This window comes from Rutidosis leptorrhynchoides, chromosome 11 (genome assembly GCF_046630445.1).
Source record: "Rutidosis leptorrhynchoides isolate AG116_Rl617_1_P2 chromosome 11, CSIRO_AGI_Rlap_v1, whole genome shotgun sequence".
Classification (NCBI taxonomy): domain Eukaryota; kingdom Viridiplantae; phylum Streptophyta; class Magnoliopsida; order Asterales; family Asteraceae; genus Rutidosis; species Rutidosis leptorrhynchoides.
The window spans coordinates 78742325-78761186 of record NC_092343.1 but is presented as its reverse complement, the minus strand read 5'-3'; the positions used below and the strand labels follow the sequence as shown (position 1 = coordinate 78761186).

Below are 18862 nucleotides of genomic sequence, written 5' to 3'. Positions count from 1 at the left end.
CTTTCGTTCATTAAGTGGGTTGAGTGATCTTGATAGTATCACTACTCGGCTAGTAATCTTCTAGAATTACTAGCGTTGTTTGGGTCCTAATATCCTAACAATCACAACAGTGGTATATATGTAATAGTTCATTTTAATTGTTTTCACATGATAAGATGCATAGATGTGTTCGAGACAGTTTTCTTCAAGACCCGGTCCCGGTGAGCATTGTTAAGTCTGGCCGTCCCGGTTAAGAACCATATGATCTCCCAGACCTTGGTCTAGGCATTATGGTCCCAACTGTTTCAGTTTTAATGTTTTAAGTTTAGATTAATGTTTTTATTCTTGATGTATCAACTTGGCTAACCTTTGGGCAACATGAAGTTACTTTATTGCTCATAAATAGATAGTATTTTGTTGATTTGGTTAGGGTAATTCCATTCCCACTCTTTTTACCCTGAGAATATATGTACATTAATTAAAAGAGGAATCTGTTTGAAACAATATTGACCAGCCCTTTTTGAGCTGGTGTACTCTACAACTGAATCACTAAGGCCCGTCGAATGTGGAACGGTCTAAACTCTATAAACCCGTGGAGTTCATTTTCCCACGTTGATCAAAGATGCTAGTTTAGCTGCTTAGTCAAGATTTAAAAAGTTTAATCAATGCATTTAGTAGTTATAATCAAGGTTGAAATAGACGCGACACGGGGTCGAGACAGTATGGACCTTAAAACGTCGCAACGGAAAAAATGAAGTCGAGACGGATGTTGATCAAGGTTGACTTTTTATATATATTTCAAACAAACATGAACATTTCAAACATAAATATTCAAAGTAACCATAGATATCTGCCTTTAATTTGAAATATTTATGTTTGATATGATTATTTTTGAAATTTATTTAAAAATTCAACGTTGGTTAAAATACGTCTCGACCCCGTCTCAGCCGTCTCAGTCGTTTTTTATGGTCACAGCCGTTGTTGACGTCCTTTTTTTAGCGTTGACTGTTTTTTCAAAGATACCAATCTAGTAGTTTTCAAGCATCTAAGTAAAGCACATTTATTTTTGAATTTTCTTGTTTGGAGAAAAGGATTACAACTTTTTCGAGGTTATATAAGTAGAAGTAGAGCATGAAAACATTAACCATCAACCAAATCTAACTCCCTCATCGATTTTGCTCCTTACTACCAACTAATCACAATTTCATTTGGATTTTGATCTAAAAAGTTTAAGTTTTTGAGATGGAGAAGATACAAGCCTTCGGGTCAAAACGTGTAAGTTGGAAGGGACACGCTAACCCTGTGTGCCGTAGCACCCACCAATCCGAAGATACAAGCCTTGACATCTGAAAATGGAGTTGTGATTTTTACCAAGAGCACTTGTTGTTTGTGTTACTCTGTCACCATTCTGTTCCAAGAACTTAGGGTCAACCCTGTAGTTTATGAAATTGACCAAGATCCGTAAGGACGGGAAATCGAAAAGGCTCTTCTTAAACAAGGGCGTGGTTCACCTACTGTGCCAGCTGTATTCATAGGTGGCAAGCTTGTGGGGTCCACCAACGAGGTGATGTCTCTCCACCTAAGCGGCTCCCTCATTCCACTTCTGAAACCGTATCAGTCACTGTCTTAAATGAAGTCCACTATATATGGCTTTTGTGGGGAATTTATCGGACTATGTAGTCTGCGTTCTGTATTTCTAGTACTTTCGTAGCTTAACGAAATTAAGAATTTAGGATACTTCGATAATCGTTAGTTTTTAGATCTTGAATGTAGGCTATTAAATATGTTCTTGTATGTTTAATGTGAACACCTCGGATATTGTTCAGATTAATGTGATTCTAGTACTTCAGATTAACCACCGAAGCTTGGCTTGAGTGGTTTGGGGTGGGATTCAACTTGGGGTGACAAATGAGAGTATTCGATGTCGATATCGCCGTTCAAAAAATGTGATTATAAATTAGTACGTCAACGTGTTAGACTGTTATCAGCCTCACTTCAAGAGCTTGCAATTTTAGTTCTGAATCATCCCACATGGTCAAAACATAAAGCTACAAACCTTGTGTTGAATAGGTGCCAAAAAAAACATGAAAATAAGTGCAGTATTCAACTACTGAAATTTCATTTTCAAAAAAGTTGAGAAGATATATGCTCCACTTTTCGTTAAAGAAAAGTCTTTCATTTTCAATCACTACTATAAATGATTAATTTGTTAACTTTTATTGTAGTGTATTCAGATTTCTGTTTACATAATGATCTAATAAATGAAGATTGTGTGATAACAGGTAATTACTGGTACGATCGTTTGTTTTTATAATCATTTTTTTTTTTTAATTTTCTTTATATTTGCTTATCTGCATATTCCCTTAATACAAAGTTGCTCATACATGATACATGCAAATACTGACCCATAGATATGTACATAATTATTAGCCTTTGGATCATACCTAATAGTTATATTTTGGTTAGAAGGAAAAATGGAGTTTTGTCCCACATTGGTAGAAGAGTGAAGTTGAAGGTGAATTCCTTAGCTATAAAAGGAGGTCATGAGATTACTTCCAAATTGCACCAATCAATACATGTGACGATTCGGAAATTTTCGACCAAATTTAAACTTAATCTTTATATAATTCCGACATGATAAGCAATGAATTTTAATAAATCTTGAACCTCCGGAAAGAGTTTTACACAAGCTTTTGGTCACCCTTTTATTCCGAAGATTCACGAACGTCATAACTTGATTTAATTGTTTAATTGTTTAATTATTGTGTATATATATGAATTTATATATATTTAATTTGAAAATATGATAATTAAATATCTCATTAAGTATATTAACAAAGTATTATATATATATATATATTTTCATACTGCTAATTTAAAGAGTTTTTGAACAATATATATATTACTATTTAAACGACGTAATTAACTTATGTTAAAATGTAACACCCGTGTTACATCCGTCCCACATCGGTTGGAGAGGGGAACGAAGCATGCCTTATAAGGGTGTGGAGACCTTTCCTAGCATGACGCGTTTTGGGACCACAAGCGCAGCAGATCCCATGAGAACTCTGCAGTTAAGCGTGCTCAGGCGAGAGCACTACCAGGATGGGCGACCTCCTGAGAAAGTGCTCGTCGTGTTTGGTCGCCAAGAAAAATCCGTGCGCTTACGGGCAAAGCGGACAATATCATGCTACGAGGAACATTTACCTGGGATGTTACAGATGGTATCAGAGCCAGGCCCCGGACAAAACGTGCACAGCGAGGACGCTGTGTCCCATTAGGGGGAGGATTGTAACACCCGTGTTACATCCGTCCCACATCGGTTGGAGAGGGGAACGAAGCATGCCTTATAAGGGTGTGGAGACCTTTCCTAGCATGACGCGTTTTGGGACCACAAGCGCAGCAGATCCCATGAGAACTCTGCAGTTAAGCGTGCTCAGGCGAGAGCACTACCAGGATGGGCGACCTCCTGGGAAAGTGCTCGTCGTGTTTGGTCGCCAAGAAAAATCCGTGCGCTTACGGGCAAAGCGGACAATATCATGCTACGGGGAACATTTACCTGGGATGTTACATAAAATGTATTTACATATAATGTATTACGAGTGTAAATACATCCTTACAAGTATTGAATACACTTTATAATATACCAATACATATAAAGGATAGCTATACTCGTATTTCCGTTCAATTTCCTCAAGAATTCTACTCGTATTCATACGGTATTTTTACCCGTATTATACACAGCTTCTAGAAGTATTTACTATTGGTATATACCAATAGAAATCTGCAATTATTTGTGTAATATGTCATCCATGACCTAATCAATTTAATATGTCATGCATGACTTAATACAATTTAACTTATCTTAGATATTTTTTCACTAAAAGTCAAAATTATAAGCTTATAAATAAGGACCATTTTAACTCATTTTTACTCCACATTTTCTTAAACTAAAAACACACACTTGAATGCTCTTATATCATACTTTAATCTCAGCAACTTTTCTCTTCATAATCAAGGTAAAATACTTCTCAAAATCCTTGTTTAATTCCTTGTATAGTTGCTATCTTATTATACTTATAAAACTTGTAAAAACTAGAACTTGTTTTGGTGAACACCAAGCTTGTTTGAAAAACTAATCTAATCTTTCTAACTTAACTCTAATAACACTTATTTATATGTATTATGATGTTATATTAAGTTAATATAAGAACTTATAACTTGTACATATGAAGAACACCTTGAAACTTAACATATATCCTTTAATCTCCATTCGGTAAAAAGCGGGATGTTTTGGGTTGGGAATTAAAAACCAATCTTAGGCTTTGAGTTCGAGACTAAGACTTTGGAAATATGTTAATATATGTAAATAAGACTTTCAGTATTTTTTTCATGATTTTAGACAAAGTGGAAGTATTTTATCAAAAATCATATATTGGGTGGATGCCGGGATTTTTCCAAATCTGTCTACCGACACAAAAAGAGGGTAAAGCTCTAAAAATTACTACTTGGGATGAACTTTTCGAATTGGTTTTGTAAAATTTACTTCTTAATGAATTCATAGCAATTTGATTCACTTTAAACGGAGTTGTAATGAATATTTGGTGAGCAAAACAAAATCTGCTAAAATTAACGTTGTATGGACGAAATTTATATTATAAAAACTATATTAACCATATCCTTGTTAACTTTTCCTATATCCTATATATATTTGGACATGTTATCAGTAGTATAACAAAATATTATAATCTTAGTTATTTCTGTGATTGTATATATGTATAGTAGTAATATTCTTGGTACGTCCTAACACAATAAGTATACAATACGTTTTGATAAATCCTAAGACAATACGTACACAATACGTCTTAGTTAATTCTAAGACAATACGTATACAATACATCTCTGGGTTGATTCAAAGACAATACGTATACAATACGTCGTGGGGTAATTCTAAGATTATATATATATATATATATATATATATATATATATATATATATATATACCGATTATTAGACTGTTGGACTTTTCGGACTATTTTGGACTACTAACAAAGGACTACTAACAATGGACTACTAACATAAAATGTTAAAAATTATTATATAAGTATTCTATGAACTTGCTTTATTTTATTCATATGTCGTATTATTATCTGAATCGTTATTATTGTTATAGGTTCGTGAATCCAAGGACGACGGTCATATTTTTAATAAGTTGAAAACTTATTATTAATATATTTTTACTACTGTGAGTATATAGTCCCATTTTTAAACTCTAAAAATATTTTGGGATGAGAATACATGCATTTTATGTTTTACGCCATGGACACAAGTACTTAAAATATATTCTACGTTGAGTTGTACCACATTACATATCTTCCCTAATAGCTTGGTAACTAATATTTACATGTTGTAAGAACATGTAAGCGCGAATCCTATTGATAGATCTATCGGGTTTGACAACCCCAACCGGGCTAGTCGCTCACGGTTGCATAGTACTTCGTTTTTACTACACTTGGTACAGTGTAGGGAGATTTCATAATAAAGGGAATATGCCACATTAATGGTTAAGTATGGTTACCGAAGCGCTCAACAACTTATAGAATACTTTTATACACTTGCGAGTGTACATATATTTATAACTATGAAATCTTGTGGTCTATATTTATATCGATGCTAAACCTATATATCTCACCAACCTTTTGTAGTGACCCGAACTTTTCCATGTTTATATATATATTAAATGAAATTGTTATTTACATGATTAAGTGTTTTCAACATGTCAAGCAATCAAACTTGTTAAGACTTGATTAATTGAAATAGGTTTCATATAGACAATTGACCACCCAAGTTGACCGGTGATTCACGAACGTTAAAACTTGTAAAAACTATACGATGACATATATATGGTTATATATATAGTTAACATTATTTTATTATAAGTATGTATCTCATTAGGTATTTTAACAATGAGTTATATACATAAAAATGAGACTATTAATTTAAGAAACTCGAAAACGATATATATAACGATTATCGTTATAACAACGTCTTACTAGGTACATATGAATCATATTAAGATATTGATACACTTGGTTAATTATATTAAATGATAAGTAAATATATTATTAAGTGTATTAACAATGAAATACATATGTAAAAATAAGACTACTAACTTAATGATTTCGAAACGAGACATATATGTAACGATTATCGTTGTAACGATATTTAACTGTATATACATCATATTAAGATATATTATATATCATAATATCATGATAATATAACAATTTAACATCTCATTTGTTATAATAAACAATGGGTTAACAACATTCAACAAGATCGTTAACCTAAAGGTTTCAAAACAACATTTACATGTAACGACTAACGATGACTTAACGACTCAGTTAAAATGTATATACATGTAGTGTTTTAATATGTATTCATACACTTTTGAAAGACTTCGAGACACTTATCAAAATACTTCTACTTAACAAAAATGCTTACAATTACATCCTCGTTCAGTTTCATCAACAATTCTACTCGTATGCACCCGTATTCGTACTCGTACAATACACAGCTTTTAGATGTATGTACTATTGGTATATACACTCCAATGATTAGCTCTTAGCAGCCCATGTGAGTCACCTAACACATGTGGGAACCATCATTTGGCAACTAGCATGAAATATCTCATAAAATTACAAAAATATGAGTAATCATTCATGACTTATTTACATGAAAACAAAATTACATATCCTTTATATCTAATCCATACACCAACGACCAAAAACACCTACAAACACTTTCATTCTTCAATTTTCTTCATCTAATTGATCTCTCTCAAGTTCTATCTTCAAGTTCTAAGTGTTCTTCATAAATTCCAAAAGTTCTAGTTTCATAAAATCAAGAATACTTCCAAGATTGCAAGTTTACTTCCAAGTTTTCTAAATCCATTCCAAGTAATCATCCAAGATCAAGAAACCTTTGTTACTTACAGTAGGTTATCTTTCTAATACAAGGTAATAATCATATTCAAACTTTAATTCAATTTCTATAACTATAACAATCTTATTTCGAGTGGAAATCTTACTTGAAATTGTTTTCGTGTCATGATTCTGCTTCAAGAACTTTCAAGCCATCCAAGGATCCTTTGAAGCTAGATCTATTTTTCTCATTTCCAGTAGGTTTATCCAAGGAACTTGAGGTAGTAATGATGTTCATAACATCATTCGATTCATACATATAAAGCTACCTTATTCGAAGGTTTAAACTTGTAATCACTACAACATAGTTTAGTTAATTCTAAACTTGTTCGCAAATAAAAGTTAATCCTTCTAACTTTACTTTTAAAATCAACTAAACACATGTTCTATATCTATATGATATGCTAACTTAATGATTTAAAATCTGGAAACACGAAAAACACCGTAAAATCGGATTTACGCCGTCGTAGTAACACCGCGGGTTGTTTTGGGTTAGTTAATTAAAAACTATGATAAACTTTGATTTAAAAGTTGTTATTCTGAGAAAATTATTTTTATTATGAACATGAAACTATATCCAAAAATTATGGTTAAACTCAAAGTGGAAGTATGTTTTCTAAAATGGTCATCTAGACGTCGTTCTTTCGACTGAAATGACTACCTTTACAAAAATGACTTGTAACTTATTTTTCTGACTATAAACCTATACTTTTTCTGTTTAGATTCATAAAATAGAGTTCAATATGAAACCATAGCAATTTTATTCACTCAAAACGGATTTAAAATGAAGAAGTTATGGGTAAAACAAGATTGGATAATTTTTCTCATTTTAGCTACGTGAAAATTGGTAACAAATTTATTCCAACCATAACTTAATCAACTTGTATTGTATATTATGTAATCTTGAGACACCATAGACACGTATACAATGTTTCGACCTATCATGTCGACACATCTATATATATTTCGGAACAACCATAGACACTCTATATGTGAATGTTGGAGTTAGCTATACAGGGTTGAGGTTGATTCCAAAAAATATATAGTTTGAGTTGTGATCAATACTGAGATACGTATACACTGGGTCGTGAATTGATTCAAGATAATATTTATCGATTTATTTCTGTACATCTAACTGTGGACAACTAGTTGTAGGTTACTAACGAGGACAGCTGACTTAATAAACTTAAAACATAAAAATATATTAAAAGTGTTGTAAATATATTTTGAACATACTTTGATATATATGTATATATTGTTATAGGTTCGTGAATCAACCAGTGGCCAAGTCTTACTTCCCGACGAAGTAAAAATATGTGAAAGTGAGTTATAGTCCCACTTTTAAAATCTAATATTTTTTGGATGAGAATACATGCAGGTTTTATAAATGATTTACAAAATAGACACAAGTACGTGAAACTACATTCTATGGTTGAATTATCGAAATCGAATATGCCCCTTTTTATTAAGTCTGGTAATCTAAGAATTAGGGAACAGACACCCTAATTGACGCGAATCCTAAAGATAGATCTATTGGGCCTAACAAACCCCATCCAAAGTACCGGATGCTTTAGTACTTCGAAATTTATATCATATCCGAAGGGTGTCCCGGAATGATGGGGATATTCTTATATATGCATCTTGTTAATGTCGGTTACCAGGTGTTCACCATATGAATGATTTTTATCTCTATGTATGGGATGTGTATTGAAATATGAAATCTTGTGGTCTATTGTTACGATTTGATATATATAGGTTAAACCTATAACTCACCAACATTTTTGTTGACGTTTAAAGCATGTTTATTCTCAGGTGAATACTAAGGGCTTCCGCTGTTGCATACTAAAATAAAGACAAGATTTGGAGTCCATGTTTGTATGATATTGTGTAAAAACTGCATTCAAGAAACTGATTTCGATGTAACATATTTGTATTGTAAACCATTATGTAATGGTCGTGTGTAAACATGATATTTTAGATTATCATTATTTGATAATCTACGTAATGTTTTTTAAACCTTTATTTATGAAATAAAGGTTATGGTTTGTTTTAAAAATGAATGCAGTCTTTGAAAAACGTCTCATATAGAGGTCAAAACCTCGCAACGAAATCAATTAATATGGAACGTTTTTAATCAATAAGAACGGGACATTTCAGTTGGTATCCGAGCGTTGGTCTTAGAGAACCAGAAAATTTGCATTAGTGTGTCTTATCGAGTTTTTTAGGATGCATTAGTGAGTCTGGACTTCGACCATGTTTTCTTTAAAAATGATTGCTTAACATTTTTATTGGAAACTATATATTATTAACATGTATATATTATGTGATATATTAATCTCTTAACATGTTTGATATTGTGTGATAGATGTCTACCTCTAGCACAAATCCCATTGACTCACCTAATAATAACGAAGAGTCGAATATATATTGGACTGATTCACAAGTTCCCGAAGAGGAACCGGAAGAAGAATCAGAACCGGAAGAAGAATCAGAACCGGAAGAGGAGGAACCGGATGAGGAAATAGAACCGGTGGGGGAAATAATAAAACGGTTAAGTAAAAGAAAATCCTCAACCAACCGACCAAGGTTAATTATGGTCAATGGTGTTTCCGCCAAGGAAGCAAAATATTGGGAGGATTACCAATTCTCCGATGAATCGGATTCCGACGAGAATTCCGATGATGTTATAGAAATTACCCCAACTGAATTTAAAAAAGCAAAAGAAAATAATAAGGGAAAGGGCATAAAAATAGAGAAATCTAATTCCAACCCCGATGAACTTTAAATGTATCGTCAACCCCCGAAGTCCATAAGTTGTAACAATGACCCGGGAACCTCTAAACCACCAGGTTTTTCTAAACCGTTGTGGAAAACGACAGCTAGTATTAGGGGAACATCATATATCCCTAGAAACTTGGCAAAACGAACCAAAACCGAAGAAGAAGAAACGAGCGAGTCGGAATAAGATAGTTGTATTCGTGTGGTGTAATATATGTAATATAGTGTGCTTATGCTTTATGATATATGTAAAAATTGCTTGTATTAATAAGTATTTTTTTATGAATCTAACTCTTGTCTATTTTACAGTTTAAAAACATAAAATGGATAGACAACTCAATATTTTAAGAGATCTACCCGGAGACATGATTGATGAAATCTTGTCTAGAGTCGGTCAGAATTCCTCGGCACAACTATTTAAGGCGAGATCAGTTTGTAAGACATTCGAAGAACGTTCCAAGAATGTCTTGGTTTATAAGAGACTTTCGTTTGAAAGATGGGGGATATCACATTGGGAAACCCATAAGTTACGATGTGTTTACTTTGACGCATATATTGCGGGGAACCCAAATGCTATTTTACGCAACGGGTTAAGAAATTATTTTGACTCAATGTATCCGAATATAGGACTTCATGATTTAGAAAAAGTGGCTAACATGCAACATAAAGAAGCATGCTATGCTTACGGGTTAGTAATGTTCGCTTCTCACCAAAGTGAGAAAAAGAACATCGGGCTACAGCTATTAAACAAAACGTTCCCACAAGTGACGGAGTCGGTAATTGGGGTAAGAAATGAGGTTTTTAGGTTATTACGAGACTGTTGGTCATTACGTAACCCTCGTCCCTTTGACGACGTTACAACACGCTGTCTTATCAACAGCCATAACGGTTATGTTCCACAAGACCAAGGATGGGAAGTAGTCCTATTAATACCAGAATGCATGACTTGTTTCTGGACGTATGAATTACGTGTCTTTATTGCCTTTGCTGAACGACTTGTGTACTAGCTAGAATTATCTTCACAACTATCTTGTATCAAAGTTATTGTGTGCTATATTTCATGCTTTATGTAAAATAAGCGGTATTGTAAGTTTGTAAAATATTATATAAAAGTTTGAACGCGAAATATTATTATAATCAGTTTTTCATATAGAATTGTAGTAGTTGAATTGTATATTAGCTACTAAGTATGAACTTAACGGGTAGGTACTACCCGAATTTAAACTTATAAAATGCTAATATGAAGAAAAAGCTTTTATAAATGAGTTCATATTATGCTACGAAATACTAGTAACTACTTTTAATATTCTGTATGATTAACTTGTTCCATTTAACTATTTAGAAGGAAATGGAACCGACTACTCGACACACCGTGAATATGAATGAAGAGGAATTCCGTACTATTCTAGCTTCAAACATAGCCGCAGTACAGGCTGCGCTACATACCAACAATAACCTTGGATCTAGCAGTACAGGAAATCGTGTAGGATGCACCTACAAAGAATTCACTGCCTGCAAACCTTTGGAATTTAATGGAACCGAAGGACCGATCGGATTGAAACGGTGGACCGAGAAGGTCGAATCGGTATTTGCCATAAGTAAGTGTACTGAAGAGGAAAAAGTGAAGTACGCTATGCATACCTTCACAGGTTCTGCGTTAACATGGTGGAATACCTATCTAGAGCAAGTGGGACAAGATGATGCTTATGCACTACCGTGGTCAGCATTCAAGCACTTGATGAACGAGAAGTACCGTCCCAGAACCAAGGTCAATAAGCTCAAGACAGAATTTAGAGGGTTACGAAACCAAGGATTTGATATTACCACGTATGAAAGAGGATTCACAGAATTGTGCCTATTGTGTCCGGGAGCGTTCGAAGATGAGTGATAATGCTAAAAACGAACATATATTTCATAGCATTATTCCTCAAGAAAGACAAGCTTTTAGTTGCAATTGTTCTATTTAAAAGTAATATTCGTTTAAATAATAAAAGGTGAAGACAAAAGACAGATTCGACGAATTGAAGACGCAAACGACCAAAAAGCTCAAAAGTACAAAATACAATCAAAGAGGTTCCAATTATTGATAAGAAACGTCTCGAAATTACAAGAGTACAAGATTCAAAACGCAAAGTACAAGATATTAAATTGTACGCAAGGACATTCGAAAATCCGGAACAGGGACCAGAGTCAACTCTCAACGCTCGACGCAATGGATTAAAAATTACAAGTTAACTATGTATATAAATATAATATAATATATAATTAATTATATAAATTATATATATATTATATTTATATAATAAACCGTCGGTAAACAAAGAGCCAAAATGGAGTGAGCTGTATTTACAAACTCCGCGACTCGCGGAGTTTGAAGGCAAAAAGGGCCGCGAGTCGCGGAGCCCCAAATTCTGAAACTCCCTATAAAAGCAAACGAATTCTGATCGCAAAAACCAACATAATCTATCTCTCTCTCAATATATACGTAAATATATATATATATATATATATATATATATAATTTATATTTTAATTTTAATTTTAATTTTAAATCCTAATAATAAGGGTATGTTAGCAAATGTTGTAAGGGTGTAAGTCGAAATTCTGTCCGTGTAACGCTACACTATTTTTAATCATTGTAAGTTATGTTCAACCTTTTTAATTTAATGTCTCGTAGCTAAGTTATTATTATGCTTATTTAATCCGAAGTAATCATGATGTTGAGCTAATTACTAAAATTGGGTAATTGGGCTTTGTACCATAATTGGGGTTTGGACAAAGGAACGACACTTGTGGAAATTAGACTATGGGCTATTAATGGGCTTTATATTTGTTTAACTAAATGATAGTTTGTTAATGTTAATATAAAGATTTACAACTGGGCGTCCCTATAAATTACCATATATACTCGATCGGACACGATGGGCGGGGTATTTATGTGTACGAATAATCGTTCATTTAACCGGACACGAGAATGGATTAATAGCCACTAGAATAATTAAAACAGGGGTGAAATTATGTACAAGGACACTTGGTATAATTGATAACAAAATATTAAAACCTTGGGTTACACTCAGTCGACATCCTGGTGTAATTATTAAACAAAGTATTAAAATCTTGTTACAGTTTAAGTCCCCAATTAGTTGGAATATTTAACTTCGGGTATAAGGATAATTTGACGAGGACACTCGCACTTTATATTTATGACTGATGGACTGTTATGGACAAAAACCAGACGGACATATTAAATAATCCAGGACAAAGGTCAATTAACCCATGGGCATAACACTAAAATCAACACGTCAAACATCATGATTACGGAAGTTTAAATAAGCATAATTCTTTTATTTCATATTTAATTTCCTTTATTTTATATTTAATTGCACTTCTAATTATAGCACTTTTATTTATTGTTATTTAATTGCACTTTTAATTATCGTACTTTTTAATTATCGCAAGTTTATTTTATCGCACTTTTATTATTCGCAATTTCGTTATCGTTATTTACTTTACGCTTTAAATTAAGTCTTGTATTTATTTATTATTTTACATTTGGTTTTAACTGCGACTAAAGTTTTAAAATCGACAAACAGGTCATTAAACGGTAAAAACCCCCCTTTATAATAAAAATATTACTTATATATATATTTGCATTTTTATAAAAGTAAACTAATATAGCGTTAAGCTTTGTTTAAAGATTTTTCCTGTGGAACGAACCGGACTTACTAAAAACTACACTACTGTACGATTAGTTACACTGCCTATAAGTGTTGTTGCAAGGTTTAAGCATATCCATTCTATAAATAAATAAATATCTTGTGTAAAATTGTATCGTATTTAATAGTATTTTCTTGTAAAATTTAATAGTATTTCGTACACCCCGCTGCACACATCAAGTATTTTTGGCGCCGCTGCCGGGAAACTCTTAAACGCCGGAAGCGCAACGCTAATATAAAGAAAAAAAAAGATTTTTAGTTTACTTTTATTAAAATTCGTTTTTATAAAAATACGTTTTAAATATTCGAAAATATAAAAAGAAAAACAAAACTATAAGTATTTTTAAGATTTTGTTAAATATTTAAGTTTTATAAAGTTTCTTTATTTTTATATAAGTTTTATTTAAGTATTTTGTTTTTATTTAAAACATATAAAAAAATATATATATATAAATCTAGTTTTAAGATTTTTATTTATAAAATTATAAAGTAGTTCTATTTTTATTCTAATTTTTAAAATATAAGTTTTTATTATATAAAAATTTTAGATTATAAAACAGAAAATATAAAATAGAAAATATAACATAAAAAAAAAACGCGTCAAATTTAAAACTGTACCAGAGTTGAATTTTGGAACCCCGCGACTCGCGGGGTTTGCTGCTTGAAATACCGCAACTCGCGGAGCTACCCTGACACCGACAGAAACCCTAATCTGCATTTAATTACGGGTAATTATTAATTATTATTATTATTAACCCTAATTAATTATTATTATTATAATTAGTTTTACTTTTTATTTAATTTATATTTTAGTTAAATTAGTTTAATTAAATTGTAAAATTAATAGTTTTAATAAATAAATAATATAAAAATAATATTTTTATAAAAATTGTACTTTTTACAACTTTTTGTATATTTTTATATTTTGTCCCTTTTCAATCGTTTTAACGTAATATTTGTTTTTTTAGCTCATATTTAGTTTTAAACTTAGTTTTTGCCATAGTTATTTTTACTTCTAGATTTTTAGGCTTTGCCGTAAAATCCCTTAAGTGCTTTTTCTTTAGACGAAGATTTAGGTGCTTTAGAATTTTGCGACGCCTTTTTAAGTTTTAGTTTCTTTTTAAGTTATTTCCATTTGGGATTTAGTTTTTCCTGTAAGCTTTAATATTTTTAGACGACTTTTACCTATGTATCAATTATCATTCCAATTAGTAATCTCAATTTGCGATTATAATTTTAAGTTAGTTGTAGTAATAAGGTTAGGTTAGTCAAGTGTTTTTAAGTGTTATAAGTTTCTTTTATTTTTCCGTCACCTTTTATTTGTCAACCATTTTTCTTTTTTCGACCTTTTTCTGACGCGCTCTTTTTCTTTCTTATTTCTCGCTATTCTAGTTTTAGGACATAGATTTTTATTCTACTTCTTATCTAAATTTCTTAAAATTACGAAAATTTATTTTAAGTGGTTAAATTGATAGACATCAAAATTTTCTGGTTCGTAGTAATAGTTGGATTTGTACGTGGACCGGGTTATTGGAGCCAAACAGTCCTCAATTATATTGAGACCAAACGAATCCTGCCCCTCTGTTGCATCTTTTGGCTATTCGAAACGTGGGCAAAATCAGAAAAGTCTATTGATTAGATAACTTATTATAATTTTTCTTTCCTTTTAAAAACTAATAGGATATTCAGTGAATGCACCGAGCAAGACGTTCACCACCTTTTGTACGTTCACCACCTGTAACTAGATCAAGACATTTAGCAAATATTACCACCGTTGATTTTTCTTTAGAATCGTCATCCAGTCGACCAAGTACTCCAGTTCAAATTTCCGATAATCCATTTTTTGAACCCGACCTCACAATTGAGAATCCGGAGAATATTCAGGAACGATTCATAGATCCTGAACCATTAAACTTTCCTCCGGAACCACCAATCATTCAAACAGAGATTGTTGAGGAACGAACCATTAAATCAGAATCCTCTAGTGATTCCGATTCAACAAATTCAATTATGGAGAATCTGGAACCTTTAAGTATGGAAGACCGAATGAGAGCTAAACGCACTGGCCAAGGTCACGCAATTACTCATCCAGACATTAATGCGCCAGATTATGAAATCAAAGGACAAATTCTACACATGGTGACTAATCAATGCCAATTTAGTGGTGCGCCGAAGGAAGATCCAAATGAACATTTACGTACCTTTAATATTATCTGCACACTATTTAAAATCCGAGAAGTGGAGGATGAACAGATATATCTCATGTTATTTCCCTGGACTTTAAAGGGATAAGCCAAAGATTGGTTGGAATCGTTACCTGAAGGGGCGATTGATACATGGGACGTTTTAGTTGAAAAATTTCTTAAACAATTCTTTCCGGCATCTAAAGCCGTAAGACTTCAAGCAGAAATTGTTACGTTTACACAGAAGCCGAATGAAACTCTATATGAGGGGTGGACTAGATTTGGAAAGTTGTTAAGAGGATGTCCGCAACATGGTTTAGACACCTGTCAAATAGTATAAATATTCTACCAAGGATGCGACATCACTACAAGGAAAGACATAGATATAGCAGCTGGTGGTTCTATTATGAAGAAAACCGAAACTGATGCTTACAAAATTATTGATAACACTGCTTCCCACTCACATGAGTGGCACCAAGAAAAAGATATCGTTAGATCATCTAAAGCAGCTAGAGCCGATTCTAGCCATGACTTAGATTCCATTTCCGCAAAGATAGATGCTGTCGAGAGACGAATGGAAAAGATGACTAAAGATATTCACTCAATACGAATTAGTTGTGAGCAGTGTGGAGGACCACATTTGACAAAAGATTGTCTCAGTATTGAATTAACAATAGAACAAAGAGAGAATATTTCATATATAAACCAAAGACCTGGAAATAATTATCAGAATAATTATCAACCGCCAAGACCAATTTACAATCAAAACCAGAATTATAACCGAAATATTCCATACAACAACCAACAAGGTCCTAGCAATCAACATGTAGTGACCCGAACTTTTCCATGTTTATATATATTAATTGAGATTAATATTTACATGATTAAATGTTTCCAACATGTTAAGCAATCAAACTTGTTAAGACTTGATTAATTGAAATATGTTTCATATAGACAATTGACCACCCAAGTTGACCGGTGATTCACGAACGTTAAAACTTGTAAAAACTATACGATGACATATATATGGTTATATATATAGTTAACATGTTTTTATTATAAGTATGTATCTCATTAGGTATTTTAACAATGAGTTATATACATAAAAATGAGACTATTAATTTAAGAAACTCAAAAACGATATATATAACGATTATCGTTATAACAACGTCTTACTAGGTACATATGAATCATATTAAGATATTGATACACTTGGTTAATTATGTTAAATGATAAGTAAATATATTATTAAGTGTATTAACAATGAAATACATATGTAAAAATAAGACTACTAACTTAATGATTTCGAAACGAGACATATATGTAACGATTATCGTTGTAACGACATTTAACTGTATATACATCATACTGAGATATATTATATATCATAATATCATGATAATATAACAATTTAACATCTCATTTGTTATAATAAACAATGGGTTAACAACATTCAACAAGATCGTTAACCTAAAGGTTTCAAAACAACATTTACATGTAACGATTAACGATGACTTAACGACTCAGTTAAAATGTATATACATGTAGTGTTTTAATATGTATTCATACACTTTTGAAAGACTTCAAGACACTTATCAAAATACTTCTACTTAACAAAAATGCTTACAATTACATCCTCGTTCAGTTTCATCAACAATTCTACTCGTATGCACCCGTATTCGTACTCGTACAATGCACAGCTTTTAGATGTATGTACTATTGGTATATACACTCCAATGATCAGCTCTTAGCAGCCCATGTGAGTCACCTAACACATGTGGGAACCATCATTTGGCAACTAGCATGAAATATCTCATAAAATTACAAAAAATATGAGTAATCATTCATGACTTATTTACATGAAAACAAAATTACATATCCTTTATATCTAATCCATACACCAACGACCAAAAACACCTACAAACACTTTCATTCTTCAATTTTATTCATCTAATTGATCTCTCTCAAGTTCTATCTTCAAGTTCTAAGTGTTCTTCATATATTTTACAAGTTCTAGTTACATAAAATCAAGAATACTTTCAAGTTTGCTAGCTCACTTCCAATCTTGTAAGGTGATCATCCAACCTCAAGAAATCTTTGTTTCTTACAGTAGGTTATCATTCTAATACAAGGTAATAATCATATTCAAACTTTGGTTCAATTTCTATAACTATAACAATCTTATTTCAAGTGATGATCTTACTTGAACTTGTTTTCGTGTCATGATTCTGCTTCAAGAACTTCGAGCCATCCAAGGATCCGTTGAAGCTAGATCCATTTTTCTATTTTCCAGTAGGTTTATCCAAGGAACTTAAGGTAGTAATGATGTTCATAACATCATTCGATTCATACATATAAAGCTATCTTATTCGAAGGTTTAAACTTGTAATCACTAGAACATAGTTTAGTTAATTCTAAACTTGTTCGCAAAAAAAAGTTAATCCTTCTAACTTGAATTTTAAAATCAACTAAACACATGTTCTATATCTATATGATATGCTAACTTAATGATTTAAAACCTGGAAACACGAAAAACACCGTAAAACCGGATTTACGCCGTCGTAGTAACACCGCGGGCCGTTTTGGGTTAGTTAATTAAAAACTATGATAAACTTTGATTTAAAAGTTGTTATTCTGAGAAAATGATTTTTATTATGAACATGAAACTATATCCAAAAATTATGGTTAAACTCAAAGTGGAAGTATGTTTTCTAAAATGGTCATCTAGACGTCGTTCTTTCGACTGAAATGACTACCTTTACAAAAACGACTTGTAACTTATTTTTTCGACTATAAACCTATACTTTTTCTGTTTAGATTCATAAAATAGAGTTCAATATGAAACCATAGCAATTTGATTCACTCAAAACGGATTTAAAATGAAGAAGTTATGGGTAAAACAAGATTGGATAATTTTTCTCATTTTAGCTACGTGAAAATTGGTAACAAATCTATTCCAACCATAACTTAATCAACTTGTATTGTATATTATGTAATCTTGAGATACCATAGACACGTATACAATGTTTCGACCTATCATGTCGACACATCTATATGTATTTCGGAACAACCATAGACACTCTATATGTGAATGTTGGAGTTAGCTATACAGGGTTGAGGTTGATTCCAAAATATATATAGTTTGAGTTGTGATCAATACTGAGATACGTATACACTGGGTTGTGGATTGATTCAAGATAATATTTATCAATTTATTTCTG

The 18862-nt window shown here is 32.1% G+C and overlaps 1 pseudogene; it reads left to right on the top strand.

Moving 5' to 3' along the window:
- The first annotated feature begins 163 nt into the window (after positions 1-163).
- LOC139874708 (glutaredoxin-C13-like) lies at positions 164-1609 on the top strand (annotated as a pseudogene).
- Positions 1610-18862: the final 17253 nt, after the last annotated feature.